The 8,057-nt window shown below is 38.6% G+C and overlaps 1 long non-coding RNA gene across 1 annotated transcript; it reads right to left on the bottom strand.

Annotated features, from left to right (window-relative positions):
- Nucleotides 1-373: 373 nt before the first annotated feature.
- LOC125553400 lies at nt 374-4,264 on the bottom strand. The gene is made up of 3 exons (XR_007304047.1): nt 4,070-4,264; nt 1,978-4,003; nt 374-902 (listed from the first exon to the last, which is right to left on the bottom strand). It is a non-coding gene; the product is annotated as an uncharacterized LOC125553400 (long non-coding RNA).
- Between the last annotated feature and the right edge of the window lie 3,793 nt (nt 4,265-8,057).

Genomic DNA, 8,057 nt, shown 5'->3' with positions numbered 1-8,057 from the left:
AAGCTTGCAAAGATTTTACTGACCAATGCAGTAATAGACGTGCAATCATGTGTTTATGTTTTTATAACATTTTTCCGTCCAGCCCAACATGATATTTTCACCCAGCTCAACAAGTCTGCGGATTTCGAGAAAAATGCAAATGGGCTTTAAATCTATCTATCTATTATATAATTAAAATAGAAGACAAATAAGACACCACATTAATCCACATAGACTTATATTATTACCACCGTTTGATCAGAGTAACAATGGCTCGGATTTAAAGATTTTACGTAACATGTAAATATGTACGTGTCGGCAAATTGAACTGTCACATCTTTATGCGTACCGGTTCAGAAACAATGCTTTCGGCAAAAAAAACACAACACGCGGATTGAAAAAAGTAGAAGTTACGTGTCAACAATTGTCACATACAATGCCTAATCAGAACTTGGAAGGACACGTACCTAACTCGGTAAGCCAAGAGCACGTAAACACATACACATGCAAAGGAGTGCATACGGACACGGTCACCATTAAAATACACGGCTGGCCGCTTCCATCATCATGTTGTCACATATGTCCTTTAATTGGAAATATAAACATACAAGGACTCCATAAAAACAACGGCAAGAACTCATCCATAAAAATACAGCCTGCCGCAGCCATCAGCCAGCACACGCCCACCATGGAAATCCCCAGCAACTCGCGACTCAGCACCATACCAAGAAAACTGAAGCCATTCAGCTCTACGATGCCATGACTTGACTATGCCACCACCAAGAAAATTGAAGCCAACAGACTCTAACGCAAGATGTTCAGACTCGGCGCACAACAAATATCGAAGCCAGCCCAAATTATGAAATGTTATGCAACTCGATTTCTATAGAAGTTACACCCAGCCATCTGAGTTTCCTTCTCACCTGAATCAACAAGGTTAGTAATTATTATTACTATGAACTCACTTTTTCAGCTAAAATCTTCATATTTATGTTATCAATTGACAACTACTTTTTTAATCCTTTTGAAGTGAAAATGCTAGGGAATACAAGAAGCTGAGAGACTTCAACAAGAGACCAAAACTGGGATGTTTAAGTGAAAGTAACAAGAACATGGGATACAATCAATCCTACAACCGATGAACTTATGAGCCTTGATGTGGTCTTGATGGATGTACAGGTTTATGCTATACATATTTAATTGCAGACTATTCTATTGTTTCAAAAACAATCGATGAGTGAGTCTTGATGTGATCTTGACAGATGAGCAGGTTTGTTCTATACAATTTGAAATGTGGACTATTTTATTGTATCAAACAACAGTTGACAAGTATATAGTTTAGTTATTTTGATAGAGGACCAAACAACTCATGCTACCATACGTAAAAATTAGATGGATACTTATAAATCAAAGGATAACTAAGAAATATATTTATTCATTTAGCAATAGATTGTGGGAGGCACAAAATATGGCCCGCTGAGCAATGATATTAGAAAAAGTTTGCATATAATACACAGAGAAAGGAGGTGAAAGGATAATCAGAAATTTTTCATAACTACTACTTTGAGTTTGCTAGCAAGGACATACCACAACAAGCATATGAGAAGATAAATAATGCTCAGGTATGTCATAGTTGTAAATCAGATTTTGGGCTAATCCATCACTCTACCTATGTGGCAATTAATCACCAATTTGACAGATGTAGGATTATTGAAAGTTTTTCAGAATTTAATTACTACTTTGAGTCTGATACCAAGGTCATACTACAACAAGAAGCATATGAAGGTAAGCAATGCTCAGGTATGTTACAGTTATAAATCAGATTTTTGTTTAATCAATCATTATAACTATGAGGTAATTAATCACCAAATTGAAAGATGTCATGGGACTACTTACCCAGATGAAGCATATGGAACAAAAAAAACAACAAAGAACCCCAAACCGTCATATATCCGTGATATTTATTTTCCAATACCAGAGTAAGTGCAGAGTGTATACCAATGTCTTAAGTTTTAACTTCCTCCATTGCGGTCGGCATTAAATTTTCAGGCTTAACATCTTGGGATGAAACCAAAGTTACAATATCGGAATGTTTGCTTATTATTTGGATGAATATGTACTCCAAAACCAAACCGTCCTTACAGTGACCTAAACGATGGTGCAAAAATGCAATTGTAAGTCCAATAAATTTCGAAATCTCATCTTTTAATTACAAAACAAAAATATGTAATAGATTAATTGTTGATGGGTTTGTGCATAAAGTCAACATGTGCGAAGAATACATAGGGATCTAGATATATCCAAAATTCAAGATCTTCTTCACAAGTATGAAACACTATCTATTCTGGTCTACTAATAACACATCGAAGAAAAAGTAAAAAAAATACAACGTTTAACAATGAAGACTCAGATGCGCGATGTCTGTCATCTAATGGCGAGGTTAAATTATCTTTAGATTCAAGCTCAACAATAGTATTCTTATTTTTGGCAAGCAAAACTAGGCAGTAAAAAGAAGATTTATGCCTCGCTAGAGATGTTGTACTTGAATAATAAAGCTGAGGAGGTAAAGGTGCATTTAATTCATCAAAATAATTAACTAAGTGCTATCTTTTCTGTTCTTACTCACTGACTTATCTTGCAGTATGCCAAACAGTTGATAGATGACGAAGTGGACACCGTGTTGGAACAAGAAACGAAGAAGCAAGACATGCGAGCTAAAAGGGAGATTAATGTTTCCACCATACACACTTTTAGATTTTTAAGCATGTATTATTCTTAAATGCATTTCATTTTGCAGTCACAGAATAATGATGACCGACAAAGGAAAAGGTTATGTGTACTGGTGCCTAAGAAAAAAGAACCACACGATATTAATGGGACTATGCTGAACAAAGATAGGCATTGAGACAAAATATCATCATCATATGGACTCCTCAATGACTATGATAAACGAAGATGTATTGCATTATTAGGTGTCTTGGAGGATGGACGCACCGAGACAAGTGTTGTAGAAAGAAAGCAAAAATACCTGCGAGAACAAAAAACTGGTGCATGCAAAAGTAAAAGGTAATTACAACTCTTGAAGATGAAGACTCTGATATTTGCCTATGGAAAATGGAAGGCCTAAGTGAACAAGGAATTTATCCAAAAGATCGATTGATTAGTAGCTTACGAATAGTAAAGGCAGACTATTTATTTACGTAGATATAGTATGAGTACTTGGCAGCTACCAAGATAAGAAGAATCTTATCATATGATAAGAGTGTGATGCAAACTGTAATTCTTTTCAAATACATTCATACATGCACTTTTGTTGGTCTTTTACAGGTAAAGGTGTTTTCTTTTAAAAATAAAGTATCATGTTTACAATTCTCTAACTATAAATCTTACACAGGAATTGATGGACGATGGGGTGGGCACCGTGTTAAAACATGGAATGAACAAGCAGCACATGCTTGATAAAAAGGTGGTTTATTTATTCACAGTACACACTTCTAAATTTTTAGACTTTTGTCTAATTTTGAAAATTCATATTTATTTTCAGCCAAAAAATAATAAAGTTTCAGCTACCAAATTATCATGTGAACTGGTAGCTTATGGCCTTTTCAATTTAAGAAGTCCATGAGAAAATCTTCAATAGCATAACCATCTCCTAAAACACAAGATTAATATAATATCCTAGAAGGAAGCACATAAGATAATCTGCATTAGAAAGGACACAATGAAGTACAACACTTACATTGGTACAAATCCAAAAACATGAGCAACTAAAAAGGCTGCAAATAGCTATTTCTCCCCCAATATGCTTATACGGATATACTCCGATACATACTTCTCATGGACCATGGCCGGTGTGTCTCCTCTGCTCAGATCCATCACAATCAGCCTCCCTCCAGCAACCATTTTTTTGTTCTCAATGCCGCCAAGACATGGATGGCCTGCTACCAACGACCTAACACCCAACTCAAAGAGTTCGACCCTGCTTCTTGGTCCACCCCGGATCTCCATGATTAGGGCTTGCATCCTATGTTCGCAAACAGAAATTAGAGGAAAAGAACCAACGATTAGAGCTAGGTAGCCTGTGAATTACTTCTGTGAAGGTCAGCAACGACATCTTCCATCCCCGGCTGCGAATCGGAGGCGGTGGTGCGGTGGCGCATCTGGATGTGTAGCCTGGTGGGGATGGACTTTTTTATCCTTTTTCGAGCGAAGCCAACAGGGGACTTTTTTTTACTGGAGCCTGGAGGGAGGGGTAACATGTACGTCTGTTTTCTCTGAGATAAAAATAAAAAGTACAGAGTGGTAGCATTATTACTGACTCAAATGGACCCACATCACAACCACTAGGTCTATAGCATCCCGTTATAATTGATACACGGGCTACACAAGTAGTAGTAAAAATGATGGGTGGGTATAAAATAAAATAACAGTAATTATCACAATGCAAAAATAATAGATATGAAGATATATAAGCAAGTTTTTTTTAACACAATACAGGCGCAAACACTCATATATACGCGCATACACTCACCCCTACGAACACATACGCACACCCTATCAAGTTTTTTAACATAATACAGACGCAAACACTCATATATACGCGCATACACTCATCACTATAAACACACACGCACACCCTACTCCTATGAGCACCGTATAAGAAGCTAAAAGGTATAATAGGTAGTGCTCAATAAACACCCAAGCAACATTCATACTAATCTTTACAAAATATAATTGGAGACATTTTTTACTAAACCACTTTTTATTTAAAATTTTAGCCTTGCAAATGTGCGCGTACACATGCTAAGGTAATGATGTTTTCTTTTAAAAACAAAGTATCATGTTTACAGTTCTCTAACTATAAATCTTACACAGGAATTGATGGACGATGAGGTGGGCATCGTGTTAAAACATGGAATGAACAAGCAACACATGCTTGATAAAAAGGTGGTTTATTTATTCACAGCACACACTTCTATATTTTTAGACTTTTGTCTAATTTTGGAAATTCATATTTATTTTGCAGCCAAAAAATAATAAAGTTTCAGCTACCAAATTATCATGTGAATTGGTTCCTGTTAAAGAGAAACTAGACGATAGTAATTATATTGTAAGACTGAATTTATAGCCTATGTCGTTAGTCCAGAAAACCATCAAAGGATAAAATAGATGAAAAAGTGAAGAGTAGATGGAGTTACAAAGAACCATATACAAAGCTAAAAGAAATTGCATACAAGGTAATGAATAAATCTATCAAAATCTAGTCGCGCAAATGTGCGGGTGCACCCGCTAGTTCGATCATAATATATAAACGGGCTGCAAAGATGCTACATCACTGTTTCACCCAGCCCACCAAATGGACTGGCTGACATGTGGGCCAGTAGGTCGAAGCCTAAGCACTTTCACAAAAAATAAAAATACAAAGGTCAAAGCCTAAGCAAGGCGTTGGATTTACATCCAACGGCCGGCATTCTTCTTCAATCCCAGCGTTGCCCCAGCTCCAGCCTTCGGCATCCAGCGGCGCTGTTTTGCGCGCCTCGCAGCGAAACACTACCCGGACGACGGCCAGGCCATCCCTCCACTCCTCTGCATCTCATGTTATTCTGTGCCGAGTGTAGGCCCACCCCGCACCCGAACTAGTCAAGTTTCCCACTCCTCTCTGTCAGCGACTCCACTGCCGCGTCTTTCCCATCTCCGGGGCGTTCCAGTCTGGGGCCTCGCCATCGCCCACCGGCTTGGTGCGGGGTGTGGTCAGCGTGGTCAACAAACGAGAGTCATCAGAAAATGACTGTACATGGAGAGTCTGATAGTGGGGACTGATGACTGTACCGGCTTGAATGGACGAAGTACTCTCCTTCACTTCCGTTAAGCGAATTTTGCCAATGGACAAATCTTGGATTGCTTTCGATGGATCTTTGTCTCCTACATCAATTGGCAATTGCTCTACTTGCGAGCTGTTAGATTCATCAAACTTCACATCTACCTTCTCTTCGACCTTTCGTGTGAAATTGTTTTAGACACGGTAAGTGTGAGAGTTTCAACCATAACCGAGTAGGAAACCTTCATGAGATTTAGGAGAAAATTTTGAACGATGATGCTTATCAAGAATGTAGCACTTTGAGCCAAATACTCGAAAGTACCCAACTTGGGGTTTGTTACCGGTGAGTAGTGATGTCTGCTAGACTACGTCGGTATTTCCCCAAAGAGGAAGGGATGATGCAGCACATCGACGATAGGTATTTTCCTCGGTGATGAGACCACGGTTATCAAACCGGTAGGAGAACCAAGCAACACTACGTAAACAACACCTGCACACAAATAACAAATACTCGCAACCAGACGTATTAAAGGGGTTGTCAATCCCTTTCGGGTAACAACAACGGAAATTGGCAAACGGCTGTGATAAAAATATGATAGATGGGATAAATAGATCTCAATAAATTGTAGCAAGATATTTTTGTATTTTTGGTTTAATAGATCTGAAAATAAAAGCAAAGGCAAATAGATCTCAAAGGCAAATATATTAAAGAAGAGACTCGGGGGAACTAGATTTCACTAGTGGCTTCTCTCAAGAAAAATAGCAAATGGTGGGTAAACAAATGACTGTTGGGAAAATGATAGAACTTCAAATAATCATGACGATATCCAGGCAATGATCATTATATAGGCATCACGTCCAAGATTAGTAGACCGACTCATGTCTGCATCTACTACTGTTACTCCACACATCGACCGCTATCCAGCATGCATCTAGTGTATCAAGTTCATGGAGAAACGGAGTAATGTAATAAGAATGATGACATGATGCAGACAAGATCTATTTATGTAGAAATAGACCCCATCTTGTTATCCTTAATGGCAACAATACATACGTGTCGGTTCCCCTTCTGTCACTGGGATCAAGCACCATAAGATCGAACCATCACAAAGCACCTCTTCCCATTGCAAGATAAATAGATCGAGTTGGCCAAACAAAACCCAAATATCAGAGAAGAAATACGAGGCTATTAGCAATCATGCATATAAGAGATCAAAGAAACTCAAATAACTTTCATGGACAAAAAGATAGATCTGATCATAAACTCAAAGTTCATCCAATCCCAACAATCACACCGCAAAAAGAGTTACATCATATGGATCTCCAAGAGACCATTGTATTGAGAATCAAACGAGAGGAGGAACCATCTAGCTACTAACTACGGACCCGAAGGTCTACAAGAGACTACTCACGCATCATCGGAGAGGCACCAATGGAAGTGGTGAACCCCTCCGTGATGGTGTCTAGATTGGATCTGGTGGTTCTGGACTCTGCGGCGGTTGGAATTGATTTTCATCGATTCCCCTAGGGTTTCTGGAATATTGGGGTATTTATAGAGCAAAGAGTCGGTTTAGGGGGCACCCAAGGTGGGCACAACCCACCAGGGCGCGCCTGGGCCTCCAGGCGCGTCCTGGTGGGTTGTGCTCCCCTCGAAGCACTCCCAGGCGCTTCTCCGGCCCACTGGATGTCTTCTAGTCGAAAAAATCCACAAAAAGTTTTGTTGCGTTTGGACTCCGATTGGTATTGATTTCCTGCGATGTAAAAAAACATGCAAAGAACAACAGCTGGCACTTGGCACTATGTCAATAGGTTAGTACCAAAAGATGATATAAAATGGCTATAAAATGATTATAAAACATTCAAGAATGATAATATAACAACATGGAACAATCAAAAATTATAGATACGTTGGAGACGTATCAGCATCCTTAAGCTTAATTCCTACTCGTCCTCAAGTAGGTAAATGATAAAAACAGAATTTTTGATGTGGAATGCTGCCTAACATGTCATCTCATATTCTTTTCTTTATAGCATGGACATTTGGACTTTTATATTGTTCAAAGCAATAGTCTAGTTTTGACATGATAATTTAGATACTCAAGCATACCAACAAGCAACCATGTCTTTCAAAATATCAACACTAAAATAAGCTATCCCTAGCCCATCATGCTCAATCATTGATCCATTCATGAAACACACTCGCATATTAGCTACACCCCATGATCAAGTACGATCATAGTGCCCCCTAGTTGGTGCTTTA

This window comes from Triticum urartu, chromosome 1 (genome assembly GCF_003073215.2).
Source record: "Triticum urartu cultivar G1812 chromosome 1, Tu2.1, whole genome shotgun sequence".
Lineage (NCBI taxonomy): Eukaryota > Viridiplantae > Streptophyta > Magnoliopsida > Poales > Poaceae > Triticum > Triticum urartu.
This window is presented reverse-complemented; position numbering and strand designations above follow the sequence as displayed.